The sequence below is a fragment of the Larus michahellis genome, chromosome 4 (assembly GCF_964199755.1).
Source record: "Larus michahellis chromosome 4, bLarMic1.1, whole genome shotgun sequence".
Taxonomy (NCBI): domain Eukaryota; kingdom Metazoa; phylum Chordata; class Aves; order Charadriiformes; family Laridae; genus Larus; species Larus michahellis.
Window position 1 is genome coordinate 75,654,748 of NC_133899.1, and position 13,616 is coordinate 75,668,363.

The 13,616-nt window shown below is 41.6% G+C and overlaps 1 protein-coding gene across 13 annotated transcripts in view; it reads left to right on the top strand.

Moving 5' to 3' along the window:
* The window catches only part of BRSK2 (BR serine/threonine kinase 2), a 321,619-nt gene that overhangs the window by 161,114 nt on the left and 146,889 nt on the right, over positions 1-13,616 (top strand). The gene's annotated exons all lie outside the window — the stretch shown is intronic.

The window sequence follows — 13,616 nt, forward strand, 5'->3', positions numbered from 1 at the left end:
CTGATGCGCCAAGGTCCATGACTGTTTAAAGCTGTTGTAATTCTGTTAACATTCCACAGAGATGAGCCATTGGAAACCATCAGAGTGTCTGTCCCGATGGTCCCAATGACTGTAGTGTTCAGAACAGTTTAATTTGTTTTTTACCTAGCCTTGTGATATCCATCTCCTTACATGAGTGTCATTGATTGATCTTGGAAACCTAAAAATAAAATAAATGTATGCACAAAAGTTTTTTTCATGTGATTTGGTGACTAGAAAGGCTAAATTCAGCTTGATGGGAGGGAATAGAACTGTACTGCAATCAACAGAATTTCCATCAAGCTGTCACCTCCAAATGACACTAACAGGTCTGCGTGCAACGTACAGCACTTTATTGAGGTAGCTTCCCTATGAGCACATGGAGCATGTATCTTTACACTGCTGTTTCTTATACGTACTTCTGTGTCAACTGTTTTCCTGCACAAGTAAGTATAGCAACCTTACTAGGAACAGAATGAAAATTCAGATTAAAGGAATATGCAATCAGTGAATGTTACACATACAATGTAAGTTTATTTTTTTCAGAGAAGGATTCTTAATGTTTATATTCAATTGTAATGTGTTCAGACTTACCTTTCTGGAATTTCGTCGAAGTATTACCTTTCCTGCGGTCCTATGGATTCAAACAGTCTTCTAGTATAGACCAAAAGTTAGAAAGTGAAACAAGTAAGAAAACTGCAACTTTAAAGGGAGATTCAGCAGATGAATGGAACACAAAGAAAGCAAACACAGTGTGTAAATGGTAAAATCTGAATGAGACTCTAAACACTTTCCAGAGTAACATCGTAGGAATATTTTTAAAAAAACATGAGCATTTTGTTTGCTGAGAAGACGCTGTCTGGTATCTGTATAAAACATTTTATTTACCTCATTGATTTTCAGAGTAGGAGGCAAATCACTTAGCATAGCAAACTGAGCTCTCTGCTTTAGTTGTGTTGCATTACCTCAGTTGTAGTATGAAATCCGAGTAGTGAAACGGTGTGTTAGGCCATTGTTTACACAGCCACATGCTGAAGCGTGCCGTGTTTTCTGTAAGATTGTACAACATCCTTCTCAGGAGGAAACGACGCGCTGTATCATGATTCTCATTTTCAGACCATTCTTGGTGAGATTTTTCTCTTTCAAGGATTCTGTTCTCTGTGCTCAGGAGGTTGGAACAACAGATGGGTTTGGTTTGCCCGGTTCTTGCATAAACTCGGTAACCAGTTGTCTTTTCAGGAATGCCCTGTCTCTGATGGTCACAGACAGGGCCTGAGACTTCTAAGTGAATTTGGAATTGACAGTACTGTTAGCCAGCCTAATCCAGCCTTGCCAAAGGGGGGAGAATGCTTGCTGCTTTCGGCAATCCCAGTGTGACCATTGCCAAGCATCCAGCTGACAGCTTGCTGTGTGGAGTCAGCAGCCACAGGGAAATAGCCAACTGTGAAGCCAAGTCATGGTGGTGTGGTGGCATTCCTACTTCACAAATCTTCCCACTAGCTTATCAATTCCAGTGACTCTCTTTGCCAGTGGGCAAAGTTCCTGGAGCCAAATGATTCAAGACCACAGCTACTCTCCCAAGCCAGGCCCAGATTGATGGATTTTACTTTAATCCATCCTTGGACAGAAAAACTGGATCTGACAAATACGCACACCTGCCGCATGAAGCCGTAACACTGCAGTGCTGTGGCCATTTATCCTAGAGCATAAGGAAGAAGTCTGCTCGCAGTCCTTTCAACATCTAAAATGACAGGCACAAGCATATACAGCAGGCTGCTTTCTCTGCCATCATTATTCTATTTTGACTTGCTTCTTACAGCCTTCATTTCTGCAGTGTTTTTGCAGTGTTTTATTTTGTATGTTCAGGCAACTGTCCTTTCTGCAGCTGCTCTTCGTCTGAGCTGTGCAGAATTGAGAGGCATTTGATAAAGTGCCTTCTAATCATAACGGCGTAGTATCGATATTTCTGGAGAGAAGAATTTGGAATTGAAGCAGCTGGTCTCAATTAGCAGAACTGCTGCTATGGAGATGATACACAGGCAGGCACGATGCAGTGCAAGCTGCAGTAAATGTATCATCCAGGCGCTTGCAGCCCTATCAAAGGACAGGGCTGCTCAATGCACACACCAGCCTTTTGCTTTGTCATGCCCTTACGTGCTAAACACAGGCTGGGGAGTGGCGTTCTTTTCCCAGCTCCAGCTTGGGACTGTTTGGGAGCCTGGTTCTGGGGCAAAGCTAGCAATGTAATTTCACAGATGAGAACAGAAGGGCTGGTTCTGTTCTCGCTCCTGCATTAACAGAACTGGTAAAAAGCTTCAGCTGGGTTTCTTCAGCCACGCTGTGGCAACCCCCATAGATGTGGAGTCCTGCCTCGCATTGTTGCCTCTAGCTTCCTCTAGCACAAATCATCAGAAAGAATTCAGAAAGGAGTTTTTTATAGGGATTATAGGGAGCATCTTGAGATTGAGATAGGGTTCCTTGATTTCCCTGAATTACTTCCAGATCACTGAGAGGGAAATTAGGCCCAGAATACAAGAGCTGAATGTGTCCATGAAGCAGTAAGCTTTCCCGAACAGGCAGGTTCACTATTGATGGTTGCTTTTTCAGTACCAGCACGAGTGTTTGGAGTTTATAACTTCAGAATATAAAGGTTAAAGCAAATCTTTCCTCTGTTGTGGCCAAAGCTCGTTCCGAAACATTGAGGCATTTCATGAGATGTACTCAGAAGAGTCTCTTTACCACCTCACCAGTTCTCTCCCACTCCTTCCTTCCAAAGAATAAACAACAAAACAGCTACTCTTTTGGTGATCTATCAGACAAACTAGTCTTTGGACAGAGTGGTAGTAGAAGCAATGGGAGCATAAAGGGTGAAGAGCGAGAAGGGGACAGCTGGCCTTGGACTAATTACTTGAACACGCAGGCATCCTGAGAAAGCCACAGATGTCCCAGGCTTGATGACTGGAGCCCAGAGCTCCATATGTGTGCTTTGTGTGTATGTGCCTTTTGTTTGTTCTGACCAAGTCCTCCAGTGCTGGCCTTGAAAAGAAGCAGGTATTTTCAGGGTGGGGGTTGGGAAGAGATGCAGTCCCTTCCACGTTTTTCTTTTGGAGCTCAATTGAAACACGCGTGGTGGGTTTGAGGGAGGTTGGTTGGTTGGTTGGTTTAGTGCCTTGTGGTGCTAATGAGCTCTGCTTCCGAAAAAACTCTGCAAAAGTGTAGTGTGTGTTGTTAAGGAGGGAGGATCATGCAATGATCACTGTTGGAGATCACCAATTGCCTGAAATAACTGAGTTGAGGGATAGGCAGCAGGTTTGAGTGTCAGCCTCTTTGAACTGCCTAGGTAACTTACAAAAGCATACTTGTAAATAGGCACGGCTTTGCATGGTCTTTTTGTCATCTCTTGCTTCTTCCTGAGCTTCTGTTTCAATAGCTACTTATTTCTTTAATACCTTGTCGTACTTTGAGTCTTTCCTTCCTTCTCCATTTTCTTTCAGTTGTTATTTTGCCTCTTTTTAACACCTTTCATTCTTCTTTTCTCTCCCACTTTGTGATTTCTTCCCTTTTTTCTCTGTCTTTTCCCCTTTTGCTAGAGAAAATCGTGTAGTAACTGTCATTGTTTCATTGCAAAAACTGCTGAAATACACCATGTCTGGTTGAGGTGCCCATTTTTCAAGGAAAAAGTTTAGAAATTGGGCACAATTCATAAAGTATCTGAGAGAGTAAGTAAACAACCAGAGCTCATGTTTTATGGGGGACTCAAAGGACTCAGTCTACCTAGTGTATTAGAGAGAAGGTTAAGACATAATTTAATCATCGTCTGTAAATACTGATACAGAGGATAGGCATTTGGTGATAGAGGATATTACAGTCCTGGGGGCAAAAAGCTTATTGGAAACTAATAGTTGTAAGCTGTAGACAGATTAAATGTAGAAATACTAGGCCTATTTGACCACTGGATGAAGTTACTAATTGGAACAAGCCACCAAAAGCTCTGTTGAGTTTCTCCCCTGAAAGATTATTAAAATTCATCTAACTGCTGTGTATTTTTCTGAAACCTAGTTCCTAGTTAAGCTTAAGGTGCTGGACTTGCAGCAGGAAGTTGTTGAAGATGGTTTCCTGATCCATGCTGTGCATTAGCTCTGTCTAGATTAACACAACAGCCTCTCTGGCCTTAAAGTCCATGGAGCTGTGAATTTCTAATCACACACTTGAAATCTGTAAAAAGTCACTTATCTCTGTCTGAAGCATAAAGAGAGGCGCTTGTGCAAGCTATCTGCAGAAATGGAAATTTAGTCCCCCCCCAACGCGAAGTTGAAGAAGGGAATACTTGAGAGCAGCATCTTTGCTTTGGAATACCTAATTTTCAGACTTTTCAAACAAAAGACTGTCCTCAGCTACTGACTGGAGGCCTGGCCTACAGAAATCATTACCAGAATACCAGAACAGTGTCAGGGAGAAGCTAAATCTGATGCAGAAACGGACTGAATAGTATGACTTGGTTAAAATTCAGCTTTGATCATAACAAGTGCATTTTCCCTGACGTTAGCAAAGCCAAACTCACCAATGCCAAACCTGAATTTCACCAAATCAGAATTTTTTCTTAACTTATTCAATAGTAGCCTAATTGTTTTCCGGCTGCAGTATTTAGAAGTTTTACTATTGATTGCAGTGGAAATGGTGTTAAGCTGCTTTTGAATCCCACTGAATACCCCTACCGTTGGGTACAAAAGAACAAAGGAATGAGACCATATGATTTCACCAGTGAATTGTGTTTAAATTAATCTAGAATACTGGCATAAACAATTTTGGAGATGGTCATATTAAAAATAGCAAATAGGAGGGAAAGTATTTCCCTTTATTATACAGAAGTCCTAAAGAAAAGGTTTTAAAGCATTCATTAAACTTTCCAGGAATCCCTGATTAAGAAACACTGTGGTAACTTGCTGGCACTCATCTATTATTCTTCTGATTGATTGACATATTGCTGAGAGAGGAGGATCACCCAGAGGACCTTGTATTCATAGCAAAAAACGATGAAAGGGATAAAGGAAAATAAATCTCCCTCAAACATGTATGTATTCGCTGATATTCATATTTTTAGTTGCTGTTGAACATGCAGGTTGCAATGTACAAATGAGTATGTTCACACTTACATGGATTGTCCCTTGCACATTTGCTGCATGCGCTTGTTAAAAGCACACACTCTCGACCCTCATTGTGATTTCTCTTTAACCTGGAGAATTACCACACACTTGTCTGCTTTTAGAACTGGAAGAGAACAGATTAGAAGTGTCTGCGTGTCTGTGTGTATGTTTGACAGTGCATAGGTGGTGAACAAACTGCAGGAATGATTGGCACTCATCAAAGACCAGAAGTGCACAAACACACACACCCCCCACCTCTCTGACCCTAGTTTGTATTCCAGTAGCAACCCAGTTAGCACAGCACAGCTTCATGAGTGCGAGTCTCTCTTCTGAGTTCAAAGAGATAAAAAAGCACCTTGCAATATGAAAAACACGGGGAAAATAAAAGGGGCGCTTTTTTTCCCTGGCTCCCTTCTGCTAGAGGGAGTTTGGGAGTAGGGATCTGTTACTGAATGTATAATGCAGAGTGTTTTGTTTTAAACTGTAGCTGGTGGGGAGCGCTGAAAGACTGTTCACTTGTCATATGTTTGAGCATTTAAAGAAGTTGGGTAATTGTATTTTCCTTCAGAGAAGAATCACTCTCCGCCTCCACTTCCCACCACACCCACAAGGAACACAGTTTGAGGTATTCTTAAAGAAGGAAATTAAACAGGAATCACGAGCACATGATGTACCTGTCAGAGGAACAAACCTGTCAAGTGTGCACAGCGCCTTTTGCTTTTTAAAGTTAGTATGATCAATTGAGGCATTTGGGCAAGCTATAAAAATAATTGGCTCTATTTTTTCCAACCAACTATAATTCCACAGACTTGTATTATAGCAGTCTGGTTCAAACCTCTATTGTATGAAACGTGTTCTACCCACAACCCTGTGACTGCAAACACATAGACGTAGACAGTCTACCATCCTCGTGCGCTGCCTTGGTCATGCAGCAATAAATGCTCCTCATGAGCCCCGGATAGGGCTAGTTGAAGTCGAGGAATGCTTTTTCCATTCATTTCACTTGATCACAACCATAATGCCTGGATAGGGAAATAACTGCTCCCAGAGATGAGATGTCTAAATGTTCTCTGCCTTCTAGTCCTCATACACCTGTGAAGCTGCTGTCCATAATTAGTGTGCAAAACCCCTTTCTGTTCAGCTTTCTCTTTATCTGTTTCCACTGTAATTGCACCATGCTTGCATTTGGGGTGAGAAAGACCATAGTTTGACTTCATGTTGCTTCCTGTACAGAAGCTTCTGGGAATTCTCCCTTTGCCAAAGCTTAGTTTTATCAAAAGATGCTGATTCACTAAAATGTTTTCTCCGAAATAACTTTGGCTCAGTGAACTCCCAATGTATCAAAGACTAAGTTTCTTCTGAACTCTCTGAGGCTGTTAGAGAGTCCTGCTTGCCATCTCCAAAGCAGACCAAAGCAGAAACCTGGAAAGCCCTAACTTTGCAGGGACTCCCACCACTTGTGAGCCCTAGGTTATCAAGCCAACATGTAGGAAGTCTTGAGACAGGCTCCAAGAGTCCATAGCTGTAGGGCAGACCCAGCATCTCCTGCTAGAGTGATGTGACCCTACAAAGCATTGCTACATGGGCGAGTGGCAGAAAGCAACAGGATCCTCAGCTGTTGTCAGGCTTGATGCTCAGTTTCCTGGGACGGACAACAGTAGGAGTTACCCTGAAAGGCACGGGGAACCCCAGGTGAAGGTTAGCTTCCAGGCTCGGTCTTGTGGAGTTGAGGTGTGGAGTGTGCAAATCTTGAGACTGGCATACAGGGTTTGTAACCCCTTGTATTTCCAGAATTTCTGCCTGGCTGGACACCCAATTGGTCCAGGAACCTGAAGCTTCAGACTTGTCCAGCCTGGGTGGTCTTTGTAGCAGAGCCACCTGGAGCTGTAGTCTCTGTTAGCTCCAGATGTGAACCATGGCTCTGACAAGATGGCTTTTTTCAATGTGGAGCTGCAGGCTCTTTGGTGCATTCAGAACTTTACTTCTTTTTTTTTTTCCTGGCTCACTGAAGGTTGATGAAAAATGCTAAAAGTCATTGGATTTTGATCTGACTTAAGCTAAAACCTCTTTTAATGGACTTTTTCTACCAGCACTTCAACTAGTGGTGTTCTGTGGTTAATCAGTCTGAAGAGGTGTAGGATGAAACGTATCCCAGTCTGCAGAGTAGAGGATGCCATGGGAGAGTGGGTTCTGGTGGAGCCATAAGTAGAATTGGCCACATTTACAGATAGAAAATGCATTTTAGATTATGGATAAAATCACTTCCCAAATCTTTTAAGCAAAAAAGGAGTTAGGATTGCATTTTTTCTCACCTGAACTACAGAGAGATTTTTTAAGTTTATACAGCTCTTTATAAAAAATAATTTTCTTTGCTCACACAATTTCTTTCTGGACTGAGAGTAAAACTCAAAGTGAAACTCAGATGCCATCAGCAATGCGAATGCAGTATTGACTGAGCAATTTGAAAACCATATCTATAAGCACCAGAGCAACAGTATAGGATTTTTTAAATGATTCCTCACCCTGCCGCCCATGCTGGAAACGAATGAGTGTGCATTGTGCCAGAATGTATTCTGGGTTTTTTAGAGACTGTTATATTCTGTTTTTATGATTTTGCCATGCCAGTGTTTGTTCAGTGTCATTGTGTAAAAGGTTGTAAACAGTTTAGGAGGAGAAAGATGCTGGGATCTCAGCGCTGAAACACAGCATGTGCTTTGCAGAGTGATTTCATTAAGGACCAAGGGTAACTTGGCAAGTGTGGTTTAAGTTGTTGTGTATTTTCTATCTTAAACTCTTTTTTTCTGGGATGCAGCAGAAAAGACTTTTGACTCCCATTTTACATTGGTTTGTATTTCATATTCCAACTTCTTGTCTGGAAACCTTTTAATTCTTTTTTCTTTGCTCCTGGAAAGAGAACCAGCGTTGCATCAGAAGAGCTCTAGCAGTAATGGGACATCAATCCTTAAGTAGATTGACTGAGACCAGGATTGGCTTAGGTATTTGACCCTGCATCTATCATGTAGAATAAGCACCATAAACATCAATATACTGATCCATCCAAATTAAGGGATGTAGTCCATCCCTGTATATAGCAGGTAAGCCATTTGAGCAAAGACTTTCTTCAAAGAGCATCTTAAATTTTTGCCAAAACAACTGTGTGATGCCTTGTACACCAGCAGTACCTTTCTGTTAAGAATCATTTCTTAGCCTCATATAGCTTATGAATTTCCCAGCTCAGACAAAATGTGTCACCTAATGGATATGTAAGTGGTACAACTGAGAGCCAAGGGCTGGCATTGCACTCCTAGCTAGGGGATGCAGGCTCTTTTTGTTTGTTTTGCATTCTTCTATCCAGCACGAACATTTTGTTGATCATTTGTTAAGTGTAAACCAGGCCTCACTCCATCTATCCCTGCAGTTCGTGCTATTAAGTAGTTGGCACAAATTTAGGAAAAATCTGGGAACGCTCAATCCCAGTACAATGAACTGTTAGTTCCAGAGCTGTCAGGTGGAGCTGGATACAATATGCCATGGGTTTGCTTTACTGCTGTTAGAGCATGTTGATCTGTGTAGTGGTAAGTTTTTAGATATTTGGGCATTTCCTCTTACCAGCTGCTATCTTCGAAGTCAGTGCCTTGCCTCCTGGCATCCTGAGATGCCAAATCCATGGTTAGCGTGTATTTAATATGCTGGTCTGTTCATGAAGAGCAATCCCATAGCAACAAACCATTGTTCCTATTCCCCTGCTGTCTTCCCATGGATGCACACACCACATGTAAAGCAGACTCCAGAGCTTTAGTTCAAAATCTTGTTTCTTGTTCAACTCCAAGAGAATCTTCCAGGTGCGCTAATGCTAAGACAGCTCAAGCCCATGCTCTAGTGGTCCAGCTACCACGCAGTGGCAAAATTGCAGTCATGGCATGGTTGATTTTGCTCCAGTGTGGGAGAAGCAATCACTGCTTTGTCAGAACACCTGGTGTTCTTGAACCTTGCGGTGTAATATCATAGGGCATGCTCTGCAGCTGCACGAGGAGGCAGCAGCAATGGCTCTGTGCTGTGAAGGATAATGGAGATGTTACCTTAATTCTCTACAAACCATAGGGAAGGAGAGATTGAGTTTAGTCTTGAACTTCTGCATCTGTTGCAGTCTCTCAGCATGTAACATTTGCTCAATAACATCTCTGTTATGTTATCATGCATCGCCCCTGGTGGAAATAGGGACTTTTGAAAGTGGCAAGCAATTCTGGGGCACAGGCTGACTTTTTCAAGAATGCTTGGTGAAAACGCAGTCAGGCAACCAAAATAATATTCATTTCTGGAAATTTGAGACTGATGCTCCAGATTATGCTAAAATTAACACATTCAAAATCTTGTTTTAGTACATTTTGGTAAGGCAGGGGTGAACAGCTGTCAACACTCAAGAAGAAGGATCTGGCCTAAGAAACATGTTCCTGTTCCTGGCATATACCACAGGCAGAAACATTCTTATATTTCTTGCAGCTTTCACAACAAGTACCTCCTTTTCTGTACATTCAGTAGGAAAGTGGTGATGAAATGTCACTGGTCCAAGGTGTAACACAACAGAGTGCAGCTCTGTAGCTTTTTCTGTTTTTAGGTTTTATGTTGCTCCAGGACACAGAAACATGCTTTATCATCTGTATCTCTCAGATGCAGGCCTAACTACAGGAAATAAGTAATAGCAACATGTATAAACAAGACAGCAACACATAGTTTCATCTCAAGTCTGTTCATAAGGAACGCTCCTGTCTTTTAATGGGTTATGTATTTTAGCTTATTCCTTCAGTTCCTAATAGCTTGTTCTACCCTTCTGTGCAGCTCTATATAACTAAGTGACCAAGTCTAGAATATTTAAAATGAAGAAGAGTCACCAGAATATGCGAAGTTGTCATAACAAATGTACCAGGAGATGGGTGTTATGTTATGTTACTAGTTTTCTCCACTGTACCTGAAGCAGATTTTCAACAGTTGTGATACATGCATACAGTTGGCCTATAAGAATTTTTAATATATTACATTTTGTGGTGTTCTGGAAGTCCAGTTGCACTTTCTGTCGGAAACCTGTCACCGTGGATCCTTGTAATAGACTAGAATTTACTATTGCTCTGTGGGCAAAAAATCTGGTGTGCATGTCTAGATCGGTGTGAGTGGAGATGGTCCAGCAGAAAGAACTTGCTGTCAATAGAGGCAGAATAATTTCCTCCAGCTATGAAATACTTTAGCATAAAGTTGGGGTTTTTTGAGATTTTTTCTTCTTATATTTCCTTCCTAATACCCTGAAATAAATCCCTTCAGTCTAATGTTCTTATCGCTTTTCTTTGATGAATTTCCTCTTTTCACTCCTGCTCCCTCAGCTGTCCCTGAATTTCCTTCCTAAATCCCTTCTGTCCTTTGCTAACCTCCTGTTGTCCCTCACCATCCACAGCAGCACTTTCAAGGCAGGAAGGAAAGACACACATAGTAAGAGAGTGCATATTATCCTCTAGGTATTATGGATTCATTTTATCCTCATTTCCACCTCTTAAATCAATCCCTGGTTTATCAAATCCAGAAAATGATAACATTTACTTAAGAACAAGTGGGTAAGATCATTGGACACAGGACAGAGTGGCACACAGCTGTTCTCACAGTCATCTGGGGTCATGCTTTCACTTCTTTTTCATATAGGGGTGTAAGTTTAGAAGTCACAGAGGAACTTGGATTAGGGAGCAGTCTTGTGAGGACACCTAAGAGTGCCTAATCCTTTCTGGGCAGCAGTGCAGTGCAAGTTGTAGTTTTGATGGCTCTATAGTACCAGAATATCCCCAATATAAGACACAAGACATCTGGGCCCTGCCCAGTAGCCTAGCAGAATAAAAAGACGTATTTCACAGGGACTGACGTGGAAGTCCAGCAACAGGTAGAAACATATCTAAATACTGCCTATAACAGTAAAAACCCCCTCAGAGATCTGTTAACCTTAAAGCCTTCATTTTTGAGAGAAAAGGTGTCTTTGTCCTCCTGCATGGCTAAGCAAGGCCAATAGGGGTGAGAACACTTTTAGGTAAAAGCACTGCTGAAAACTGCTTTACTTCGTGTTGAGGTGAGAGTGGTAGTGATTACCAGTGATTGCCGGTGACTGAGGACGTAGTATCCGCTCAGTGCTAGGTAACAGCCACTTGCTGCTTGTGTACCAAGAGTGCATATAGTTTATTGAGCCATCCTGTCACCTATTGTTTGGCAGATACCAATAATTCAATGTCTTTCTGCATCCGTTTGGCTGCAGATGCATCACAATACAAATTGAACCAGCGTTCGGACTCTCAAATGTCAAGACAGGAGCTTGATGACATACTGCTTGAGGAAAAAAGGAGATATCAAGGACGAAGAAATCCAAGAGAGCCAGATTGTTACAGGGTAGAGGAGTGAAATATTGGACAAATGTGTAGAATCATAGAAATAAGGGTTGCAAGGACCTCTGAGGGTTTATGCGGTACATTCTCCCACCCAAACAAGGACTGATGTTGACATGGGTCAGCCATGGCTTTCTCTTGCTTGGTTTTGAAAACCTTAAGGGATTGAGATTCGTCAGCCTCTCTGGACAGCCTGTTCCAGGGCTACGTTACACTCGTAGTGATTTAATTCATCCCAAATGTCTAACCTGAACCCCCGTGCAGATATGAGGAGAGAGAATGGCCAGCTATCATGGCTGTTGCATTCCTTAATGAATAAACTTATATCAGTCATCAAATAAAGACTTGGAACAATTAAAAAAAAAAAATCTACAGGAGTTGGAAGAAAAACTTAACGCCTCAGAGAACCGTGGAGACAGAACTGATTGCTGCAGCCTCATGGTAGAGGCAACCAATCAGTGAAATTAAGAGCTGTGTCAGGAAAATTTAGTATGAAAAGGGGCAGCAGAAGCAAAACTGATGAGTAAAAATGAGAATCAACAGACTAGCATACAAAGAATGGGTGTCTCAGCAGGTGAAAATAAACATTACAGCAGTAGCATGAAGAGGGTTTAGGACTCTGGTTCAAAGGCTGCTTTACTGAGGGGACTCTGAGGCTTAAGCAGCCTAAAGGAACTCACGGTAACGATCACATCTCGTTTGTGGTTCGAATACCAACAAGAGAGCAACCACGTTAGCAGGCAAAGGAGGAATGCTTTCTTAGAGCCTACCTGGACTCTTGAGAGGAGATGTCAGTGATCTGTAGCGGGGAACACTGGAAGTGGGATCATAAATGCACTGGGCTGGAATGAAGGGCACGATTACTTAATTTCTGGGATTTAACTGTTAGGTATAAATCAAATTTTAAATATAGATAAAGTTCTGTAACTATAGTTTGAGGAACAACTAGCAGACGATAGATGAAATAATGAACGTATTGACATACCTTCACTGCACTTCTAAAGATGTCTTAGCTATTTCTGACTGTGTCATTTCTCACTCTCAAATTGCTGGCTCTCACAGAGGCTTGACCTCCATCCTCTCATATCATCTCTCCAGCTGTCCCTTTCATTATAGTTTCTATTACTTTTTCACTTATTTTCAAGGTGCATATCCAGTTAGAGATGCTTGGTTTCTCTCCCCTTATTTTTACACATCTTCTGAGCAGCAATACCATTCATATCATCCTTAATCTCTTCTTTCCAATCACTATAACTGTCTGCAAATACATTTTTCTTCTCCTGTTTTGATTCTGGTTCCCCTATGTACCCCTTTTAAGACTACCCCACAGCCACCCTTCTTTACAGCTACTGTAGTTATAACCCCTCTGGCAGTCCTGTATCCTCAGACCTCCATTCAGCATTTAGCTGTGGTCTACTAATACCCGTATGCCTTAAAAGCTGTTCATTTTCCTTTTTTTCAAAAGCTTAGGGAACTTAAACAAAACTAGGTTCTAATTTGTGTGCATTCTTAACCTGAAATAACATGCCACAAATCCTGCTGTCATGTCTAATGGTCTGATACCAGCTCTGTGACCTTCAGTATGACTGAATACCGAATTTAACATAGCCTGATTTAAAGAAAATGCTGTTAATAGCCAGTCAGAATGATCAGCTCCTTTACTTGCATGTGCAAATAAGAATTTTTGAAGTTACAATGTTCCAGCCAATGTATACCAACAGTTTAAGCATTATTCTTATACTCAGGACTATGACTACCTAGACCCACGGTACACAACGTAACAGGAGAAGTGAGAGGTCTGAGCAGAACTGAAGAATTCAGGGCCTATCAAAAAGGTTACATCTTGATAGATTTAATGCATTTATAGATGTTTAGGCATCCTAAGCTTAAAGCCTCTACGTAAACTCTGTAGTAATTAAGAAGTGTTTTAGGGTTTTATGGGCCAGGTATATTCCTGAGAATATGTTTTAATTAATTAGTTTTGGTTATAAGATTCAGGAAGCTAATGATAGAGTAGTTGAAAGATCAAGGTTGCTCCTATATG